Here is a 10,366-nt window from a genome sequence, read left to right as displayed (position 1 = left end):
TTAAGGGGAAATGAAGATAAAAGCACCGACCCGTAACCGTTGACACCTCAACAGGTCGGCACAGGGATGGGGGTAGGGGAATAAAAAATAAGCGCTAGTTTGTTTCCTATGTGGGGAAAAGAGGACAAGGCTCAGCGCCACACCAGCCACCCTCGGTTCTTGAGAGGAGAGAGAAAGGGAAGTGGCAGGGCAGGAGAGAGCGTGCCGGTTGCCCCCCTCTTGCAGAGCACTCGACGTCACGTCCGCCGACAAGCGCAGTGGCATGCAGCCGCCGCGCTCTCACAATCCACTAAAAATACGGCCAACTGCTCGAAATTACGTGAAATAAACGCTGCGTACAGGAACAGTCGTGTCGTCCGAGTCGAATGTAAGTGTTTTCGTAGCTTTTTCAAATTTTTGTTCAGATCCCTTTAAAGTAACCTGTGCTCCCTGGTAAAAAGCTATCATCATCATGAACCGCACGCGCTCTCTCCGTTCTCTTTACAGCGAAGCTGTTTAGCTATCGGTAACCTGTGCTCCGTCGTGCAAAACTCCTCAGGTGGGTATGCGCCACAGGAATTGGGCAGGCCCCACTACCGTATACAGAAGGTGCAGAGTCAAACGAAAACGAACGCCTGAAAACGAGGGAAAGAGAAAGAAAGAAATGAAAATAAAAAGAAAGAAAGCGATAGAAAGAAAGATAAAGAATAGAAAGAGAGAGAAAGAAACAGAGAGATCAAGAAAAGAGAGATCAACACAGAAAGATAAATAAACAGAAACAAAGAAACAGACTGAGAGAGATATAGAAAGATAGAAGGACATAGAAAGTGAAACATATATAGAAAGAACATGAAAAAGAGATAGAAAAAACAGAGAGCAAGACAGAAAGATAAATAAAGAGAAACAAAGAAACAGGCTGAGAGAGATAAGAAAGATAGAAGACATAGAAAGTGAAACATATATAGAAAGAACTGGAAAAAGAGATAGGAAAAACAGAGATCAAGACAGAAAGATAAATAAAGAGAAACAAAGAAACAGACTAGAGAGATATAGAAAGATAGAAGGACATAGAAAGAAACATATATAGAAGAACATGAAAAAGAGATAGGAAAAACAGAGAGCAAGACAGAAAGATAAATAAAGAAAACAAAGAAACAGACTGAGAGAATATAGAAAGAAGAAGGGCATAGAAAGTGAAACATATATACAAAGAACATGAAAAAGAGATAGGAAAAACAGAGAGCAAGACAGAAAGATAAATAAAGAGAAACAAAGAAACAGACTGAGAGAGATATAGAAAGATAGAAGACATAGAAAGTGAAACATATATAGAAAGAACATGAAAAAGAGATAGAAAAAACAGAGAGCAAGACAGAAAGATAAATAAAGAGAAACAAAGAAACAGACTGAGAGAGATATAGAAAGATAGAAGGACATAGAAAGTGAAACATATATAGAAAAACATGAAAAAAAGATAGGAAAAACAGAGAGCAAGACAGAAAGATAAATAAAGAGAAACAAAGAAACAGACTGAGAGAGATATAGAAAGATAGAAGGACATAGAAAGTGAAACATATATAGAAAGAACATGAAAAAAAGATAGGAAAAACAGAGAGCAAGACAGAAAGATAAATAAAGAGAAACAAAGAAACAGACTGAGAGAGATATAGAATGATAGAAGGACATAGAAAGTGAAACATATATAGAAAGAACATGAAAAAAAGATAGGAAAAACAGAGAGCAAGACAGAAAGATAAATAAAGAGAAACAAAGAAACAGACTGAGAGAGATATAGAAAGATAGAAGGACATAGAAAGTGAAACATATATAGAAAGAACATGAAAAAAAGATAGGAAAAACAGAGAGCAAGACAGAAAGATAAATAAAGAGAAACAAAGAAACAGACTGAGAGAGATATAGAATGATAGAAGGACATAGAAAGTGAACATATATAGAAAGAACATGAAAAAGAGATAGAAAAAACAAGAGCAAGACAGAAAGATAAATAAAGAGAAACAAAGAAACAGACTGAGAGAGATATAGAAAGATAGAAGGACATAGAAAGTGAAACAATATAGAAAGAACATAAAAAAAGAAGGAAAAACAGAGAGCAAGACAGAAAGATAAATAAAGAGAAACAAAGAAACAGACTGAGAGAGATATAGAAAGATAGAAGGACATAGAAAGTGAAACATATATAGAAAGAACATGAAAAAGAGATAGAAAAAACAGAGAGCAAGACAGAAAGATAAATAAAGAGAAACAAAGAAACAACTGAGAAATATAGAAAGATAGAAGGACATAGAAAGTGAAACTATATAGAGAACATGAAAAAGATATAGAAAAAACAGAGAGCAAGACAGAAAGATAAATAAAGAAAACAAAGAAACAGACAGAGAGATAGAAAGATGAAACATAGAAAGTATATAGAAAGAACATGAAAAAGAGATAGAAAAAACAGAGAGCAAGACAGAAAGATAAATAAAGAGAAACAAAGAAACAGACTGAGAGAGATATAGAAAGATAGAAGGACATAGAAAGTGAAAATATAGAAAGATAGAAGGGCATAGAAAGAACATATATAGAAAAAGAAACAGATAGAAAAAGCAGAGAGCAAGACAGAAAGATAAATAAAGAGAAACAAAGAAACAGACTGAGAGAGATATAGAAAGATAGAAGGACATAGAAAGTGAAAAAGAAAGAACATGAAAAAGAGATAGCAGAAAGAGAAAGAACATGAGACAGAGATAAATAAAGAGAAACAAAGAAACAGACTGAAACATAGAAAGTGAAACATATATAGAGAACATGAGATAGAAAGAGAGAGCAAGACAGAAAGATAAATAAAGAAAACAAAGAAACAGACAGAGAGATAGAAAGTGAAACATAGAAAGTGAAACATATATAGAAAGAAACAGACACGAAATTAGAAAAAACACAGAGCATGACAGAAAGATAAATAAAGAGAAACAAGGAAATAGAGAGAAAGAAGCAAAGAGAGAGAGCGAAGCAGATAGAAAGAGAGAGTCATATAGAAAGAAACAGACGCGAAAAAGCGATAGAAAAGAGAGAGAGCCAGACAGAAAAAAGAAAGAAAGAGAGAAATAAAAAGAACACAGAAAGAGAGAGGAAGACGCACAGAGAGAGTGAAAGAAAAAGGGAAGGAATAGAAATATAGATAGAAAGAGCAAGAAATATAAAGAAATAGACAGAGATAAAGAAAGGAATAGAAATGAAGAAATAGAAAGAAGCAGATACAAAAAGAGATACAAGTAACAGAGAGAAAGAGAAAGAAAGAGAAGAAAGAAAGAAGAAAAGAGAGAAAAGAATGGCCACCCAGCTGCGCTCTTCCTTCAGGCTGTTAAGGTTATCTAACTTCAACTTATTTTTCAACCATATTGGTTTGTTTTATTAATAGATTTTTGAATTTTTTCCCTCATTTTACCAGTGAGTTATTTGGGAAACTTGTTTTACACATATTTAGAATATAAACAATTTCGTTTCTAAAACAAGGTACCACCCGTTTCACGGCCGATTGCCCGCGGTGGGTTGCGCCAGATTACCAAGGTACAACCAACCAACTAGCCAACCAACCTTCAGGCTTGGCACCACTAGTGCGAAGCTGCGATAGTTTTTTTCGCTCATGACTTATCGGGAAGGTAAATTCAAGCTTGCGCTTATTATCAAAACTAGTTCGCGCCCCATTGAGCGTTCTAATGACATTGAAAATGCTGGGAAGGACATCATTAATTTTGCAGACGATCTTCACTACCTCTTGTCAACTATGCGCACTAAAATTACACAAAACGCGAAAAAGCGTATATTATTTCGTAGGTACTAAGAGGTCTAGGAAATTCAGTCGTACACAAGCGCCCAGAATTGAAAGCCCCTCTGGAAGGGTATGAAAGGTAGCGACTACGCCAAGCACTGGAACAACTTCTCGGAGGGCAGACCTTGTCGAGCGAAGTGGCTCAGCGTGTCTGTCCATCATGCGGCTCATCGATAACAGTTAAGGCGGAACATTGGGCTATAGTTGGTATCGAGCATAATAGGACATGATTACGAGCGTTAAAGGAGACGAGGACGAGAAGAAGAAACACGGAGCCACGCCAGACTTCAACTAGTTGAAGTCTAGCGTAGTTTCGTGTTCCTTTATAGAGTGGTCCCGTGGTCCGGCAGCTGGAAGTAGACGCTACAGGCACGTGTTATATTCAGTGAGCGGGATCCACGCATTTCGTTATCTAACATTTATTTATGCAAAATAATGACTAGAATTACGAAAGAAATCTGAAAGCAATAAATAGGACACAAAGATAAAGTTACATCGGTGGAAAATTGTTCTTCCTCGCTAAGCACACAAGGCGAAGACCAGACTGCGGGAAGTAGACACCGATGCGCATGGACCTGACCGCAGGGATCTCATCCCCGCAACCGGCGCAAGTACATGCGCAAAGCACAATATCTTGGACACGCAGAAGTGTGCCTTGCTCATGCTGCGGTCACAGTCTTTTCGGAGGCTTGATGGCTGACGCTTTAACAGGATTCACGGTATGCGGCCTCGGGCTGGGTCTTTGCAGTCATGCGCAGGTGGCGGTGTCGGGAAGCTCGAAGCCCAAAGTGACCTGGTGCACAGCACTCGAGTAACGTTGAGGGCAGCTCCGAGACAAAGATTACCGATGTCATTGGTTGGGTTACAGGCGACTGCTCGGATGTCGCGGAAACAGTCTCGGGCTGTGAGTGAGGCACAAGTTCCGAGGCATTCTGGCTCAAATGACGAAAACTCTGGGGATGGCAAAGTACCAGTTTTCGTAATAGCTGTGGACGAACCAGGGTGGCATAAGGAATCCGCGAGTGTTTGGAAAGACCAGCGTGCACGTAGAGCAGCGGTAGTTCCAGCAGGTACGGCATGCTCCATGGCAGCTCCAAGGGTCGTCAGAAACGAAACACGCTGCATGAGGCCTCGTGCCTAATAGAATGGAACACGGGGTTGTGAGGTAATGATGATGATAGACATTATGGCACGCACCCACAATAGTGCGCAGGCCAAGGGTCGGGTAGCAATCCTTTCACTTACATTGGTTGGAAATTTATATTATTAAATAAATACTTATACGCACACAATGAGGTAATAACGAGTGCTGTGCTATACTGCCGTCAAACCCGACACGGCGTTGCGGCAGCGGACATCGTCTTTTTCTGTCGCGTGTAGGAACGTCGTCTTCGCCGCTCACGTTCCTGTGTGTAGATATCTATCTACATTTGAAATTTCCGCATGCATTTATTTATTTCTTGTGAGCCGCGTTCCGCAGGACCTAGTAAAGTTGTGTTCAATTCAATTCAATTGTACTTATTTCTAATAATATTTATCCAGATAAGGCACGTAACGTATTCGTACGTATTCATATTACTTAGTATTTCACTTTGAGTGATCTATGTTATGGTTTCAGTTCTCTTGTTTTTATTTACATGTCTTGTTCAGGAAGCGTCTAGTTGTCTTCGTCGCTGTCAGCGTCGCCATCATACGATCACTGTCGTCTTCGTTGCGGCTTTTCTGTCATGGCCGTCGACGTGGTCCTGCACAGTTGGCGTTAGTATTAGTACTTTTTTTGCATGCGCCAGCACTAAGAACATAGGGTTGTTTCTTATCACGTGAAATGAATTATTTAGTCCTTGTTTCACAGTTATTAATACTACTACTATACTACTACTACTACTACTATTATTATTATTATTATTATTATTATTATTATTATTATTATTATTATTATTATTATTATTATTATTATTATTATTTATTATTATTACTGTTGTTGTGATTTAGGAACTGCCATGAACAATAATATACACGAATTACGGAAACGTTTCTATGGTTCCACTTGGCCCCACCTTTTTCATTCGCAATATCCTTACAATTTTTGTCGATAACGGTTTCATCCGTAGAGTTCACGGTGGCAGAAATTGCTGCAGAAGACATTGCCAAAAGGAGATGCGAAATGAAATCCGACTTTCATGGCATATGTAGGCAGTTGCAGAAATAAGTGAGGGTAATGAAGATAAAAAAAAATCCCTCAGACTTTATCGATTTCTTCGCCTCTGAACTCGTGTACTACAGCCGCAGCACCTTCCATCTGGATGATTTGCGCTGTAATCAGTTTTGTTTTTACAGTCAAGGTGGTTCGTGGTGCTAATAATATGGGATTCGCCAAGTTTAAGATCGATTTTTTTTTTTGTGCAGCTGCAGCGTAAACATATAGTCAAGAGGCAGCCGCTCTTTTATCAGCGGGGCTGTTCTATTGGCCGCGAGATTGACCTATAGGTGGCAGCACCGTCGCCGCGTTAGTGTGGAGAGGTGGCCGGCGGCGCGTATACAAATGCACACAGCGGCGCTTCGTTGTGAGCGGTTTGAGCCTATTGTCGGCGATTAAAATGCGTTGATTGCAGCTGACTGGTAATATATACGCTCTTCATTATTGAATCGATGCACGAATATCATCCAATGTTACTATTACTACTGAGAGAAGCGCAATCTGCCAATGAAAGGGATGCTCGCCCTGGATGACAGTCTGCGCTTACGCACTATATGACGTTCTTATGTTTTCTCTGTGCGTGTTTAGCTTGTGTTCTATGTACTACGCATGCTGTAGCACGACTGAAATAGTGTTTACTTCTTGTTCATTTGTATACCAGCCCATATTCCTGTGCAATGAGTTCAGTGGCACTGTTCACGCGAATACGCATGCGCAGGTAAGAGCTAGTTTAGCACAGATCTTTTATCGATTGATTACGTGCACGACAGTGATGCAACAAAGGTCCGGTTATTTTATAGAATAAGTGTCTTTTTTTTTTCAAAGTAATAATGTCCGCTGCCTTCCATCAATCTATAACAACTCCACACAAACGCTCAAGATAATGTAAAAAAGGCGAGGTTCTGCGTGAAATTATACGACTTAAATGTAAGGCCTGCCGTCGGGATTAACTTTGACATCTGGGTTCTTCAAAGCGTACCTAAATCTAAGCACACGGGTGGTTCTAATTAAATTTCGCCCAAAGTTAAATTTGCGCGCAGCAACTGTGTTTTACCACTGCTGTGTCATTCCACTGTCTGCTTTTTTTTTTAGGGGACAGTCTGAGTACCGAAGTGTCGGACTTCATTCGATAGAAATATTTCGCTGTAGCGGGACCACGACCGCAGAATAAAAGGACATCTTAAGCACAACTACAGCTCATCATGAATTACAGTGCCGCAGTTATACACCTAACAACGCGAAAGTGCATGAGCCTCGTTTTTGTTTACCACCGAGTCGCTAAAACGCTGCATTCACACACTATTTAATGCTCCTCATGTTTGGGACTATGCCAAGCGCACTTTACGACGTGCTTGAACCAGAAAGCAGCACCAACACTGAAATGATTCTGGCGAACGAAGGGTACGACACCAATACACAGCCCTCTCTAAAGTCGCACTCACTGATCTTATTACAATGCGCATGCAGCCGAGCAAGCCTATTTGCTTCTGTACAACATGTTAGGTATACGTACGAGCAGCTAAACTCGCGCTAACATAACAGAACAAACCACCCTTTGAGAACGTGCATGACGTACGCGCACATGCAAACCTACGTGGCTAGCAGACGACGCAGGGAGCAATCCACACTATAGGCGCGCTTCAGCCAGTAGTCGCCAGGCGGCGACTCCGCTCGATCTCGCGGCCAATAGGGCTGGTCTTGACGGCAGATGAGTGTCCTCGTCGCATGTTGCTCTCCGGTTCCCAGATACACCCACACATGGCGTATAACTGCCTGGTACGCCGACGAAGCGGTGGGCACACAGCGAGAATGGCGGCTCCAGCGTGAATAGGGCGTAAAGTCACTGTAGTAGAAGTGGGTGTTGTAGGGGCAGCTACACGTCCTATCCCGTGCGTCTCTACTCTACAAATAACCTAATCACAGACGCGCACGCAAAAGCACAAAACACGAGAGAAAATCTCAGAAAATCACAAATGAAGCACAGGAGAACCACAGGTACCGACGAAATGACTCCATGCATGGTACGAACTGGGCCCCCATGGCGAATCCTTAAGTATGGGTGTTGGCCTTGATTACTGTCTCTCGTGATCATTCATGCACGGATACTTTTTCATAACCGATGGGCCGAAGGTAGAGACCTGTAATCATCACTGCAGGTACGCTCCTTCGAGCCAGTGACGCTGTTTGCACGCGAACTCGCCTCCGTCTTGTACAGAAGAATTTCCATGCATACTTATCGGTACCTCATGTGCATGAGGTACTGAGATTAGTACTGCATGGACCAATGTTGATCATCAAATTAATGTGTTTTCAGGGATCAATGATACACTATGGAAATACTCACTCACGAATTATTATATTATCGATAATAATACAATAATTGTTTTAGCAGCAGCAATGAAATGGTATGACGACAGAGAGCAAATAAGCACACAAAGGATGACTGACCCAAAAGTCACATAGTCACTCCAATCTGGGAATAATGTAAATGTGAGCATTTGGTCGACGTTCTACTCATGAAACAGCCCATGAAACTGCTAATATAATAAAAACAGTATTAGAAGGTTATTGCATGCCCGCCCACGTTTACAATTTTTAAACAAAACAGCCTGATTCTTTTTGTTACAGCACAACGGTAAAGGTTCGATGACTTTTGATTCTTGTCTTTTTCTATCCGTTTCAACGACCTTGTCGTGTTTTTTTACTTCTTTTTAAATATGCATTTGCGGCTATTGGGCTGATATTCCAGTACCCGAAGTATAGCAAACGGTAAAGGTCAATCACCCTGATTCTTGTCCGTTTTTGTCTGTTTCAGTGGCCTTCTTTCGTTTCTTTTCTGTATTTATTTTATTTTACTGCTACAGCTGTCGAACGCTCAAAAGTGTGATTGCCCTTTGTCCTTGTGTAACTCTACGCATCGCATTCGGTCGACGACAAACGTTGCCGTATCGACGACTTCACTGCTACGATTTTTGCTGTCGTCACCGTACCTCATCACTCAAGTTTCGCCTTTGCCAGAGCGTGAAAAAAAAGCCTTCTCCAGTGCTTCACTGAAATTTTCATCCATGAAGTTTGAGCAATGTGCCTTTGGGAGCTGAACGCTGTATCCACGGAGTTATCTCAGTACACATATTGGGACAATAGGCGCAGAGTGTGAAGCCACACAGACACTGCGAGATCAGTGGCGTCTGTTATATAAATTTAGGTGTGCGAATGGAAGCAATATTGTACTACAGTTGAACCCTTTACTAGAGGCGCCGATGTAACAGACCTTGGGTGTAAGGCACCAGTCTGCCTACATCGCAATAAGGGGTTCATCGGAAATGAGAACGTGGTACCCTGCTTCTAAGAGACACCTCAGATAAGGGTCAAGAACTGGCCCAGTGCGTGTCTTATAAAGGGGTTCAACTGTATACTAGGATTAATCTGAGTGCATCGCATCAGAATTCTTCTAAAGCAGTTTGTTTACGCGGAATCTCGCATTGACCGGACGCGGTCATGAAAAGTGGTAGCGACCTGATTGGAGGTATACATTACATATTACAATGCGACAACAAGCCTCAGGCTTCATGAATTGGATGATACAAACGAGCGTGGTTAGTAGGCCTTGATTATTCGCGCACGTCCCCCGTGAAGACACGCATAATCTACGCGTTCTACAATATTGTTGGGCGCCTAGAAATTGTACATGGTCGAGCATGTACAATTCGCAGCATAGTATGTCGTTAGACATACTATGCTGCGCCAATGGCACTGAGGCAATTACGAAGCAAAGCTTGCTTCGGGCGGGTTCTTAGCAGTCAAACTCAGGTGGCGGAGTCTGGAAGTTCGAAATTGAAGGTGGCCTGATGGACAGCGTTCCAGTAGTGGTGTGGGCAGCAGAGATAGCGGATGTGAGCACCCACTCACATCCGCTATCTGGCACTCTCGAACGTCCGCGTGTGGTGGAGGCTCCCATTCTTTACCGGGAGTCTTCGGGGTGTTTTTTAAGCAACGCTCTGCGGGTGTGTTCCGTCTCTTGAAAGCCATCTTACGCAATGCAAGCCCTGGCGCGGATCCAGGTTCTTCTATATTCAAGAGAGGGGGAGGGGAAGCGGCTCGAACTTTAGTCCGATTTTGCATGAGATGGTGATTGATGATGATATGATTGCACAAATGCTTATGCTTATTATCAAAGCTCATTCGCGTCCCTCTGAGCGTTCTAACGACGCTGAAGACGCTGTAAATAAGGACTGATGAAGTTGACACGTGAAGTTCAGTAGCTCTTTGTCAGCTATTTGCACTAGAATTACACACACCGCACAAAACACATTGTTTCAAAGAGTACAAAGAATCTTCGAAATTGAGGCAAACATACACAT

This window comes from Rhipicephalus sanguineus, chromosome 1, assembly GCF_013339695.2.
Source record: "Rhipicephalus sanguineus isolate Rsan-2018 chromosome 1, BIME_Rsan_1.4, whole genome shotgun sequence".
Lineage (NCBI taxonomy): Eukaryota > Metazoa > Arthropoda > Arachnida > Ixodida > Ixodidae > Rhipicephalus > Rhipicephalus sanguineus.
Note: the sequence above shows the minus strand (reverse complement) of the source record.